General features: G+C 44.9%; 2 pseudogenes; both read left to right on the top strand.

Annotated features, from left to right (window-relative positions):
• Nucleotides 1–308: 308 nt before the first annotated feature.
• LOC143711035 (ecto-ADP-ribosyltransferase 5-like) lies at nucleotides 309–1850 on the top strand (annotated as a pseudogene).
• A 6692-nt stretch (nucleotides 1851–8542) lies between these two features.
• On the top strand, nucleotides 8543–10084 carry LOC143711036 (ecto-ADP-ribosyltransferase 5-like; annotated as a pseudogene).
• The last annotated feature ends 2183 nt before the right edge of the window (nucleotides 10085–12267 follow it).

Below are 12267 nucleotides of genomic sequence, written 5' to 3' on the forward strand. Positions count from 1 at the left end.
ACACAAAAAAGACAACAGTTCTTTCAGGTAAGTTTGGGGAATAATAATCACAGGTTTAAGTGATTGTAAAAAAAAAACTTTTGCTATCTGTCAAAAAGTGAGTTTGAATTTATTAATTTATGAATATGAATTTAAACATGTATTATGTAAGAAGTTGGGGTTAATTGTACCAATATGTACATATTCTTGTCCATTATATTTCAAAGTCATATATTTATTTGTGAAACGCTGTTGTGTTTCTGGTGGTCTTTCAGCATCTGTTCTTCACTAGATCTACTAGATCATCTGAGGGATTTGACTGAATCAAGATGCTGCTGATCATTGAAGCTCTTCTTCTCATTTTAGCTGCTCTAGGACAGGTAAGCTTGTGTTCTTCTATGAATATTACAGACATGAATACTGATGATGTGATCATTATGATTCCTGTTGCTGCAGGAAATCGGATATGGCACTGAATTCTGTCGATGTAGAGAGAACATGGCAAATCTGGTGAAAACGAAATGTCTGACTCGGAATCTGAATCACTCAATTGCTATTTATGTGTACACAAACTCCATTTTAAAGCTATATAAGCATTTCAATGATGCTGTTAGTAATGATAAGAAAATATACGAAGACAAAATTCGAATGGTATTCACTTTACTTTTTGTTAACAGACGCATGCCAGATTCTGAAGAAAACTCAAAACGGATGCTATTCAATTTATCGTGGTACAAATATCGAATTTAATAAGGATGTTCTGAGCAAAGAGGTTTGTTTCGGCTCATTTTCTTCTTCCTCTTTTTTTATCGCAACAGAACAAAGTTTTCTGGAAGTAAATCTTTTGTAATCAAAACTTGTAAAGGTGCTGATGTGTCAAAATATTCTAAGCTTCCTCGTGAGAAAGAGGTGCTGATTCCTCCATATGAGAAGTTTAAAGTCACTGCTGTCAAGACATAAGATGAGGAGGAAGATCTCTTGTGTGAAACTGTTCACTTCGGAAAGCTCTGGAACAAGAAGTGACCTGAACTGTGCTCTATTCAAGAAACCATCCAATACCAAAACAAAGTCTTATGCGCTGAACAACGTGCTTTGAATTTATATGGTATAATCATGTACAATAACTCAATAATTCAATAATTATTTGTCTGAAAACACAATTTGTTTAATTTCAACAAAATTAAAGTTATTTTTAAGAGACCCAATTCAGTGGTCTCAACGTGCTTGTCTGTCTCTAATTCATTTAATCTGCTGTCAAGACAAGAAGAGATCAGAAAGATCTCTGGTGTTAGCCTGGGTTTCCCTATGCTGCCTTGCGCGCAGCGCGTTTTCATTCACGCTCTAGGCAGTCTGGATTCCATGGACCAGATTTTCGCCTTAGCGAGGGGACCAATCACAGAATGGGGAGGGAGCAGCAAGACGATGACGACTCGACTCGGTGTTTTTTTCGATAAAAACTTGTCTGTAGAGTGTCCATATATATACCTTCTACCCTCATGCTTGTCTTGCACAAACAGCAATAGTCGCTGAACGCCATCGTGTACACATAAATTTCGGTCGCTCTACATACGTCATCTGGTATAATTGAAACGATTGGCTATGAGCTACGTACAGGCGCATTTGATAGACATTCGTAGCACCCAATAAACGGCTCTGGGCATTCGTAAACCACACCTCAAATACGAGAAAATGAACGTGGTTCTCAGACCCACGTCTCAATGAGACTAGGTCTTACGTTAGCCAGGCTACTCTGGTGTGACACTGTGTTCACTTTAAAAAGCACTGGAGCAAGAAGTGACCTGAACTGTGCTCTATTCAAGAAACCATCCAATACCAAAACAAAGTCTTATGCGCTGAACAACGTGCTTTGAATTTATATGGTATAATCATGTACAATAACTCAATAATTCAATAATTATTTGTCTGAAAACACAATTTGTTTAATTTCAACAAAATTAAAGTTATTTTTAAGAGACCCAATTCAGTGGTCTCAACGTGCTTGTCTGTCTCTAATTCATTTAATCTGCTGTCAAGACAAGAAGAGATCAGAAAGATCTCTGGTGTTAGCCTGGGTTTCCCTATGCTGCCTTGCGCGCAGCGCGTTTTCATTCACGCTCTAGGCAGTCTGGATTCCATGGACCAGATTTTCGCCTTAGCGAGGGGACCAATCACAGAATGGGGAGGGAGCAGCAAGACGATGACGACTCGACTCGGTGTTTTTTTCGATAAAAACTTGTCTGTAGAGTGTCCATATATATACCTTCTACCCTCATGCTTGTCTTGCACAAACAGCAATAGTCGCTGAACGCCATCGTGTACACATAAATTTCGGTCGCTCTACATACGTCATCTGGTATAATTGAAACGATTGGCTATGAGCTACGTACAGGCGCATTTGATAGACATTCGTAGCACCCAATAAACGGCTCTGGGCATTCGTAAACCACACCTCAAATACGAGAAAATGAACGTGGTTCTCAGACCCACGTCTCAATGAGACTAGGTCTTACGTTAGCCAGGCTACTCTGGTGTGACACTGTGTTCACTTTAAAAAGCACTGGAGCAAGAAGTGACCTGAACTGTGCAGTGGAATTTAATAAGCCATAACAAAATACTATACTAATAGTACCATTCTAAATGTCATAATCATTTGCTAAAAAAACATGTATTCGTTACTTCAATGAGCTCATTGTTTCTGCCTTTAATTACTACATTGTTTAAATGAATGCACTTTTAATTAACTGTGATTTTATATATGTACATTTCTGAAATACATAAGACAGTTACAGATCACTCTAAATTGTAATGTGGACTTGTGCATGTTCTGTAAAGCTGTAAAAATAAATGTGAATTTAATTTAATTGAAGTACTATGAATCATACTAAAAGTTCTGGACAAAGTGCTTTGGATTTATATGATTTAATTATGTACATCAGCTCCAAAATTGTTCCCTTTTGGTTTAGTTCATTATTACTGTGTCAGAAAATACAATTAACAATTATTTTTAGTTGACAAAGTTATTTTTAAGTGACCCATGCAATTCAGTGGCCTCAAAGTGATTTTGTATCTCTAATTAATTTCCTCATTTATACTTGCATTATTACTTTGCTGGGTAAAAAGTGACAGTGATGAGCGCTGCGTTTTACCAAAGTTGAAAATTTTTCAACTATCGGCGACCAGTAAAAAACGCAGAACGCCCAGCGCTTGCTGCTCGCTCCTGGCGTATAATTCCAATTGTTTTCAATGGGAGCGCCGCGTTTTTTAAATGCCATGAGCGTAACGAGTCGCTGTGCGTGTATTTAACGCTCAAGCGCTGAGCGCCCGGCGTTTTTTACTGGTCACCGAGAGCATTTTATATGCAGCTAATGGCTACACCTTGCTTAGCAATATTGTAAACATTCTTTATTCATATGAAAATATCGAAAATCACACACAAACCACATATACTCGAAATCGTGCATTTATTAGCTTCTTGTTTCAGGTGAAGAGATGTGTCTTAGCTTTGTTATCACGGAGGTCAGAATGAGGAAGTGTACACAGCAGCGCGTCATGCAGAAGCGCAGGATTATTGTCACGTTCAACCACGTGAGATGATTGACAGCTCTATAGCGAATAAGAGAGCGCAGACAACTGACGCAAATCAGGAAGAGGAGAGAGATCCATAGGCATATCTCACCGTGTTCGCTGTTTGAGCTTCAGATCGCATAATTTAGTGGAACATGAAAATCATTATTTCTCCAAATATGCGCACCATTGGACTAAGAGCCCTGGCGGATGCTGTATGAATGTGAACACAAATAAACCGGAGAAGATGTGAATGACTGCTTTATGAGTGATGATTTCTATTCAAAATAACGAACGTTACAGATTAATAATTTTGCACTCCTGTCATAAATTAAGAAATTAATGTCACTGCAAACCAGTTTTATCATAAACAGTGGTCAACTATCGAAGCTGGAGTTTTAAATATTTCTAATGATGCTCAGTTTGTCCAGATCAAATAAGTAAGAGTGTGATGTTTTAAACGAATAATGAATAATGAATGAACAATAATCTGGGGCCGTCTGTGATCTTTGCCACGAAAGGGGTTAAAATGATGAGTGTTTCGGTGATCCAGTTCGGTAGGTGGCACTGTAACAGAAAACTAGGTGGAGTCAGGACCAGCGTTGGAGGAAAGTAGGTAGGACCTTCTGAATTGTATATTTTCAAAATCTGCCGGTCGTTTTCCAAATCACATACACCACCTTTAGGAAGACTAGAATTTAAACAAATGGACATTTTGTTAAACTAATTGAATTAGATTACATTGATAAATAGATGAAAAACAAACAAACAAATAAATTAAGTTTTATTTCACACAGTTACATACTTTTTATATATAAATAGAAATCATAAAATAAAAAACAAAAACAAATTGTGAGTTGATTTATTCCTGCAAGCTGCATTCCACTCAGAAAGTCATTTAGCAGGCAATATGCTATCACTGAAAGTTTGCTAGTGTCACATGCCTGTCCTGTCTTGTGTTGCACATGGGTGTTTTGTTATTTTGGGCCATGTGCTATTGTCCTTGTCTGATCCCTCCCCCTCGTTACCTGATTATTGTTTGAGTTCTTCCACCTGTCCCCTCTTGATTTGTTCCCTTCTTAAGTCTCCTCTTGTTTGCAGTCTTTGTCGGATCGGTTGTCTAATGTTTTGTATACGTCTCCTGTTTTCCCGTGACCTCCGGTATGTTTGATTTTGAAGTTGTTGTTTTGTTTTATATTATGTTTTTCCCCCTTGTGGGTTTTTGTTTTACTTTATGTTTCTTTTATTAAATAAATCACTATTCTTTTGCAATTGAGTCCTCACCTAGTTTTCTTTAGTTGTCACGTGACATAACGATCCGACCAAGTCAGAGACTGTTCACGTCGCATCTGCCCAGCGAGAGACTGTTCACGTCACGTCTGCCCAGCGAGAGACTGTTCACGTCACGTCTGCCCAGCAAGAGACTGTTCACGTCACTTCTGCCCAGCGAGAGACTGTTCACGTCACGTCTGCCCAGCGAGAGACTGTTCACGTCACGTCTGCCCAGCGAGAGACTGGTCACGTCACGTCTGCCCAGCGAGAGACTGGTCACGTCACGTCTGCCCAGCGAGAGACTGTTCACGTCACGTCTGCCCAGCGAGAGACTGTTCACGTCACGTCTGCCCAGCGAGAGACTGTTCACGTCACGTCTGCCCAGCGAGAGACTGTTCACGTCACGTCTGCCCAGCGAGAGACTGTTCACGTCACGTCTGCCCAGCGAGAGACTGTTCACGCTCCGTTTGCCCAGTCAGAAACTGTGCACGTCCCGTCTGCCCAGTCTGAGACAGATCAGGAAATGCCCATTCGTGTGGCCGCCAAGGCACTTATGGACTATCTGGAGCGTCTGGCTCGGATCCTGGACATGCCCGTGTCTGCTGTTCCAGAGCCGGAGGCAGAGCCAATGCCTGCTGTTCCAGAGCCGGAGGCAGAGCCAATGCCTGCTGTTCCAGAGCCGGAGGCAGAGCCAATGCCTGTTCCGGAGCCGGAGGCAGAGCCAATGCCTGTTCCGGAGCCGGAGGCAGAGCCAATGCCTGTTCCGGAGCCGGAGGCAGAGCCAATGCCTGTTCCGGAGCCGGAGGCAGAGCCAATGCCTGTTCCGGAGCCGGAGGCAGAGCCAATGCCTGTTCCGGAGCCGGAGGCAGAGCCAATGCCTGTTCCGGAGCCGGAGGCAGAGCCAATGCCTGTTCCGGAGCCGGAGGCAGAGCCAATGCCTGTTCCGGAGCCGGAGGCAGAGCCAATGCCTGTTCCGGAGCCGGAGGCAGAGCCAATGCCTGTTCCGGAGCCGGAGGCAGAGCCAATGCCTGTTCCGGAGCCGGAGGCAGAGCCAATGCCTGTTCCGGAGCCGGAGGCAGAGCCAATGCCTGTTCCGGAGCCGGAGGCAGAGCCAATGCCTGTTCCGGAGCCGGAGGCAGAGCCAATGCCTGTTCCGGAGCCGGAGGCAGAGCCAATGCCTGTTCCGGAGCCGGAGGCAGAGCCAATGCCTGTTCCGGAGCCGGAGGCAGAGCCAATGCCTGTTCCGGAGCCGGAGGCAGAGCCAATGCCTGTTCCGGAGCCGGAGGCAGAGCCAATGCCTGTTCCGGAGCCGGAGGCAGAGCCAATGCCTGTTCCGGAGCCGGAGGCAGAGCCAATGCCTGTTCCGGAGCCGGAGGCAGAGCCAATGCCTGTTCCGGAGCCGGAGCCTGTTCCAGCGCCAGAGCCAGTGTTTGTTTCTGTGTTTGTGTCTGTTCTTGTGACTGTTCTTGTGACTGTTACAGTTCTTGTGTCTGTACCTGAGCGGGTGTCTGCTGTACCTGAGCCGCCGGTGTCTGCTGTACCTGAGCCGCCGGTGTCTGCTGTACCTGAGCCGCCGGTGTCTGCTGTACCTGAGCCGCCGGTGTCTGCTGTACCTGAGCCGCCGGTTTCTGCTGTACCTGAGCCGCCGGTGTCTGCTGTACCTGAGCCGCCGGTGTCTGCTGTACCTGAGCCGCCGGTGTCTGCTGTACCTGAGCCGCCGGTGTCTGCTGTACCTGAGCCGCCGGTGTCTGCTGTACCTGAGCCGCCGGTGTCTGCTGTACCTGAGCCGCCGGTGTCTGCTGTACCTGAGCCGCCGGTGTCTGCTGTACCTGAGCCGCCGGTGTCTGCTGTACCTGAGCCGCCGGTGTCTGCTGTACCTGAGCCGCCGGTGTCTGCTGTACCTGAGCCGCCGGTGTCTGCTGTACCTGAGCCGCCGGTGTCTGCTGTACCTGAGCCGCCGGTGTCTGCTGTACCTGAGCCGCCGGTGTCTGCTGTACCTGAGCCGCCGGTGTCTGCTGTACCTGAGCCGCCGGTGTCTGCTGTACCTGAGCCGGTGTCTGCTGTACCTGAGCCGGAGCCAGTGTCTGCTGTACCTGAGCCGGTGTCTGCTGTACCTGAGCCGGTGTCTGCTGTACCTGAGCCGGAGCCAGTGCCAATGCCCGTCCCAGAGCCGGAGGCAGAGCCAATGCCCGTCCCAGAGCCGGAGGCAGAGCCAATGCCCGTCCCAGAGCCGGAGGCAGAGCCAATGCCCGTCCCAGAGCCGGAGGCAGAGCCAATGCCCGTCCCAGAGCCGGAGGCAGAGCCAATGCCCGTCCCAGAGCCGGAGGCAGAGCCAATGCCCGTCCCAGAGCCGGAGGCAGAGCCAATGCCCGTCCCAGAGCCGGAGGCAGAGCCAATGCCCGTCCCAGAGCCGGAGGCAGAGCCAATGCCCGTCCCAGAGCCGGAGGCAGAGCCAATGCCCGTCCCAGAGCCGGAGGCAGAGCCAATGCCCGTCCCAGAGCCGGAGGCAGAGCCAATGCCCGTCCCAGAGCCGGAGGCAGAGCCAATGCCCGTCCCAGAGCCGGAGGCAGAGCCAATGCCCGTCCCAGAGCCGGAGGCAGAGCCAATGCCCGTCCCAGAGCCGGAGGCAGAGCCAATGCCCGTCCCAGAGCCGGCGGCAGAGCCAATGCCCGTCCCAGAGCCGGAGGCAGAGCCAATGCCCGTCCCAGAGCCGGAGGCAGAGCCAATGCCCGTCCCAGAGCCGGAGGCAGAGCCAATGCCCGTCCCAGAGCCGGAGGCAGAGCCAATGCCCGTCCCAGAGCCGGAGGCAGAGCCAATGCCCGTCCCAGAGCCGGAGGCAGAGCCAATGCCCGTCCCAGAGCCGGAGGCAGAGCCAATGCCCGTCCCAGAGCCGGAGGCAGAGCCAATGCCCGTCCCAGAGCCGGAGGCAGAGCCAATGCCCGTCCCAGAGCCGGAGGCAGAGCCAATGCCCGTCCCAGAGCCGGAGGCAGAGCCAATGCCCGTCCCAGAGCCGGAGGCAGAGCCAATGCCCGTCCCAGAGCCGGAGGCAGAGCCAATGCCCGTCCCAGAGCCGGAGGCAGAGCCAATGGTAACTGTGTCCATTTCTTTTACTGTCTATGTTCAACACCGTTTTCAGGAAAACCCCATTGTAAGTGTCATTTCCACAGCACACAGAGAAAAAAACCCCCAATCATTTTAGACAGACAGGAACTCAAGAGTTTGACCAATGTGAAACTCCACATAGGTGATCACAGTCACAGTTTTAACCCACACACAGTTTCAGCATTATACAAAAGGCACCTTCCTCGTCTCTTAGTCTGAAGAGTCTCTGTCTTCTGGCTGAGAGTGAAAGACTTTTCTAATCTTCTCTTGACATTACTCTTAAAAAATAGGCTAACAAAAAGGTAATTCAGAATCAGACACAAAAAAGACAACAGTTCTTTCAGGTAAGTTTGGGGAATAATAATCACAGGTTTAAGTGATTGTAAAAAAAAAACTTTTGCTATCTGTCAAAAAGTGAGTTTGAATTTATTAATTTATGAATATGAATTTAAACATGTATTATGTAAGAAGTTGGGGTTAATTGTACCAATATGTACATATTCTTGTCCATTATATTTCAAAGTCATATATTTATTTGTGAAACGCTGTTGTGTTTCTGGTGGTCTTTCAGCATCTGTTCTTCACTAGATCTACTAGATCATCTGAGGGATTTGACTGAATCAAGATGCTGCTGATCATTGAAGCTCTTCTTCTCATTTTAGCTGCTCTAGGACAGGTAAGCTTGTGTTCTTCTATGAATATTACAGACATGAATACTGATGATGTGATCATTATGATTCCTGTTGCTGCAGGAAATCGGATATGGCACTGAATTCTGTCGATGTAGAGAGAACATGGCAAATCTGGTGAAAACGAAATGTCTGACTCGGAATCTGAATCACTCAATTGCTATTTATGTGTACACAAACTCCATTTTAAAGCTATATAAGCATTTCAATGATGCTGTTAGTAATGATAAGAAAATATACGAAGACAAAATTCGAATGGTATTCACTTTACTTTTTGTTAACAGACGCATGCCAGATTCTGAAGAAAACTCAAAACGGATGCTATTCAATTTATCGTGGTACAAATATCGAATTTAATAAGGATGTTCTGAGCAAAGAGGTTTGTTTCGGCTCATTTTCTTCTTCCTCTTTTTTTATCGCAACAGAACAAAGTTTTCTGGAAGTAAATCTTTTGTAATCAAAACTTGTAAAGGTGCTGATGTGTCAAAATATTCTAAGCTTCCTCGTGAGAAAGAGGTGCTGATTCCTCCATATGAGAAGTTTAAAGTCACTGCTGTCAAGACATAAGATGAGGAGGAAGATCTCTTGTGTGAAACTGTTCACTTCGGAAAGCTCTGGAACAAGAAGTGACCTGAACTGTGCTCTATTCAAGAAACCATCCAATACCAAAACAAAGTCTTATGCGCTGAACAACGTGCTTTGAATTTATATGGTATAATCATGTACAATAACTCAATAATTCAATAATTATTTGTCTGAAAACACAATTTGTTTAATTTCAACAAAATTAAAGTTATTTTTAAGAGACCCAATTCAGTGGTCTCAACGTGCTTGTCTGTCTCTAATTCATTTAATCTGCTGTCAAGACAAGAAGAGATCAGAAAGATCTCTGGTGTTAGCCTGGGTTTCCCTATGCTGCCTTGCGCGCAGCGCGTTTTCATTCACGCTCTAGGCAGTCTGGATTCCATGGACCAGATTTTCGCCTTAGCGAGGGGACCAATCACAGAATGGGGAGGGAGCAGCAAGACGATGACGACTCGACTCGGTGTTTTTTTCGATAAAAACTTGTCTGTAGAGTGTCCATATATATACCTTCTACCCTCATGCTTGTCTTGCACAAACAGCAATAGTCGCTGAACGCCATCGTGTACACATAAATTTCGGTCGCTCTACATACGTCATCTGGTATAATTGAAACGATTGGCTATGAGCTACGTACAGGCGCATTTGATAGACATTCGTAGCACCCAATAAACGGCTCTGGGCATTCGTAAACCACACCTCAAATACGAGAAAATGAACGTGGTTCTCAGACCCACGTCTCAATGAGACTAGGTCTTACGTTAGCCAGGCTACTCTGGTGTGACACTGTGTTCACTTTAAAAAGCACTGGAGCAAGAAGTGACCTGAACTGTGCTCTATTCAAGAAACCATCCAATACCAAAACAAAGTCTTATGCGCTGAACAACGTGCTTTGAATTTATATGGTATAATCATGTACAATAACTCAATAATTCAATAATTATTTGTCTGAAAACACAATTTGTTTAATTTCAACAAAATTAAAGTTATTTTTAAGAGACCCAATTCAGTGGTCTCAACGTGCTTGTCTGTCTCTAATTCATTTAATCTGCTGTCAAGACAAGAAGAGATCAGAAAGATCTCTGGTGTTAGCCTGGGTTTCCCTATGCTGCCTTGCGCGCAGCGCGTTTTCATTCACGCTCTAGGCAGTCTGGATTCCATGGACCAGATTTTCGCCTTAGCGAGGGGACCAATCACAGAATGGGGAGGGAGCAGCAAGACGATGACGACTCGACTCGGTGTTTTTTTCGATAAAAACTTGTCTGTAGAGTGTCCATATATATACCTTCTACCCTCATGCTTGTCTTGCACAAACAGCAATAGTCGCTGAACGCCATCGTGTACACATAAATTTCGGTCGCTCTACATACGTCATCTGGTATAATTGAAACGATTGGCTATGAGCTACGTACAGGCGCATTTGATAGACATTCGTAGCACCCAATAAACGGCTCTGGGCATTCGTAAACCACACCTCAAATACGAGAAAATGAACGTGGTTCTCAGACCCACGTCTCAATGAGACTAGGTCTTACGTTAGCCAGGCTACTCTGGTGTGACACTGTGTTCACTTTAAAAAGCACTGGAGCAAGAAGTGACCTGAACTGTGCAGTGGAATTTAATAAGCCATAACAAAATACTATACTAATAGTACCATTCTAAATGTCATAATCATTTGCTAAAAAAACATGTATTCGTTACTTCAATGAGCTCATTGTTTCTGCCTTTAATTACTACATTGTTTAAATGAATGCACTTTTAATTAACTGTGATTTTATATATGTACATTTCTGAAATACATAAGACAGTTACAGATCACTCTAAATTGTAATGTGGACTTGTGCATGTTCTGTAAAGCTGTAAAAATAAATGTGAATTTAATTTAATTGAAGTACTATGAATCATACTAAAAGTTCTGGACAAAGTGCTTTGGATTTATATGATTTAATTATGTACATCAGCTCCAAAATTGTTCCCTTTTGGTTTAGTTCATTATTACTGTGTCAGAAAATACAATTAACAATTATTTTTAGTTGACAAAGTTATTTTTAAGTGACCCATGCAATTCAGTGGCCTCAAAGTGATTTTGTATCTCTAATTAATTTCCTCATTTATACTTGCATTATTACTTTGCTGGGTAAAAAGTGACAGTGATGAGCGCTGCGTTTTACCAAAGTTGAAAATTTTTCAACTATCGGCGACCAGTAAAAAACGCAGAACGCCCAGCGCTTGCTGCTCGCTCCTGGCGTATAATTCCAATTGTTTTCAATGGGAGCGCCGCGTTTTTTAAATGCCATGAGCGTAACGAGTCGCTGTGCGTGTATTTAACGCTCAAGCGCTGAGCGCCCGGCGTTTTTTACTGGTCACCGAGAGTTGAAAAACGTTCAACTTTGGGTAAAACGCAGCGCTCATCACTGTCACTTTTTACCTAGCTGTCCAATCACAGTGGAGGAGGGGCGGGACAAAAACCACACCGACCAACTGTCACAACATTCTTTCAGTATAACGACGTCAACCAGCAGAGCTAACCGAACAAAATGGATGAAAAATAAATTTTTCGTATGAAACAAATTATCTGCGAAATCAGTTACAAGTAAACTGTGCAGCGGATATTCTGTATCATAGCAACGAATAGTCTCAACTGAAAAAACACATCGCTGCCAAAACGCTCTCAAGCGCCCACAGCTAGGCGTTTTCAGCAGAGCATCTAGCGTTTTCAGCCGGCTAAAAACGCTTTGGTGGACACACAGCCTAAGTCTGGTCTCATTTTAAAGAAAACCCTTGGCAGAATATTGTTGAAGAGAAAAAAGTTTATAAAAAGTGAAACAAAAAATTATAGAGGTTCAAAGGTGCTATATGTAGTTTTTCTTCTAAAATGAATCTTTTTTTTATTGCCTGTGTGTGAAGGGGTTGTAATCACACATTACAATGATCCACTTGTCGGGTTTTGCTATTACCTCTGAAGGCCAGTATTCTTATTTCTATGTGAAGGCTCCGGGTCGGATTTACCGCGAAATCCATCAGATGTGACGTGCATGCGCTCCCGAGCCTATCTCCTTTTTATATACAGTCTATGCGA

The sequence above is a fragment of the Siphateles boraxobius genome, unplaced genomic scaffold, assembly GCF_051911475.1.
Source record: "Siphateles boraxobius isolate OS27281-9 unplaced genomic scaffold, OSU_SipBor_1 49, whole genome shotgun sequence".
NCBI classification, from domain to species: Eukaryota; Metazoa; Chordata; class Actinopteri; order Cypriniformes; family Leuciscidae; genus Siphateles; species Siphateles boraxobius.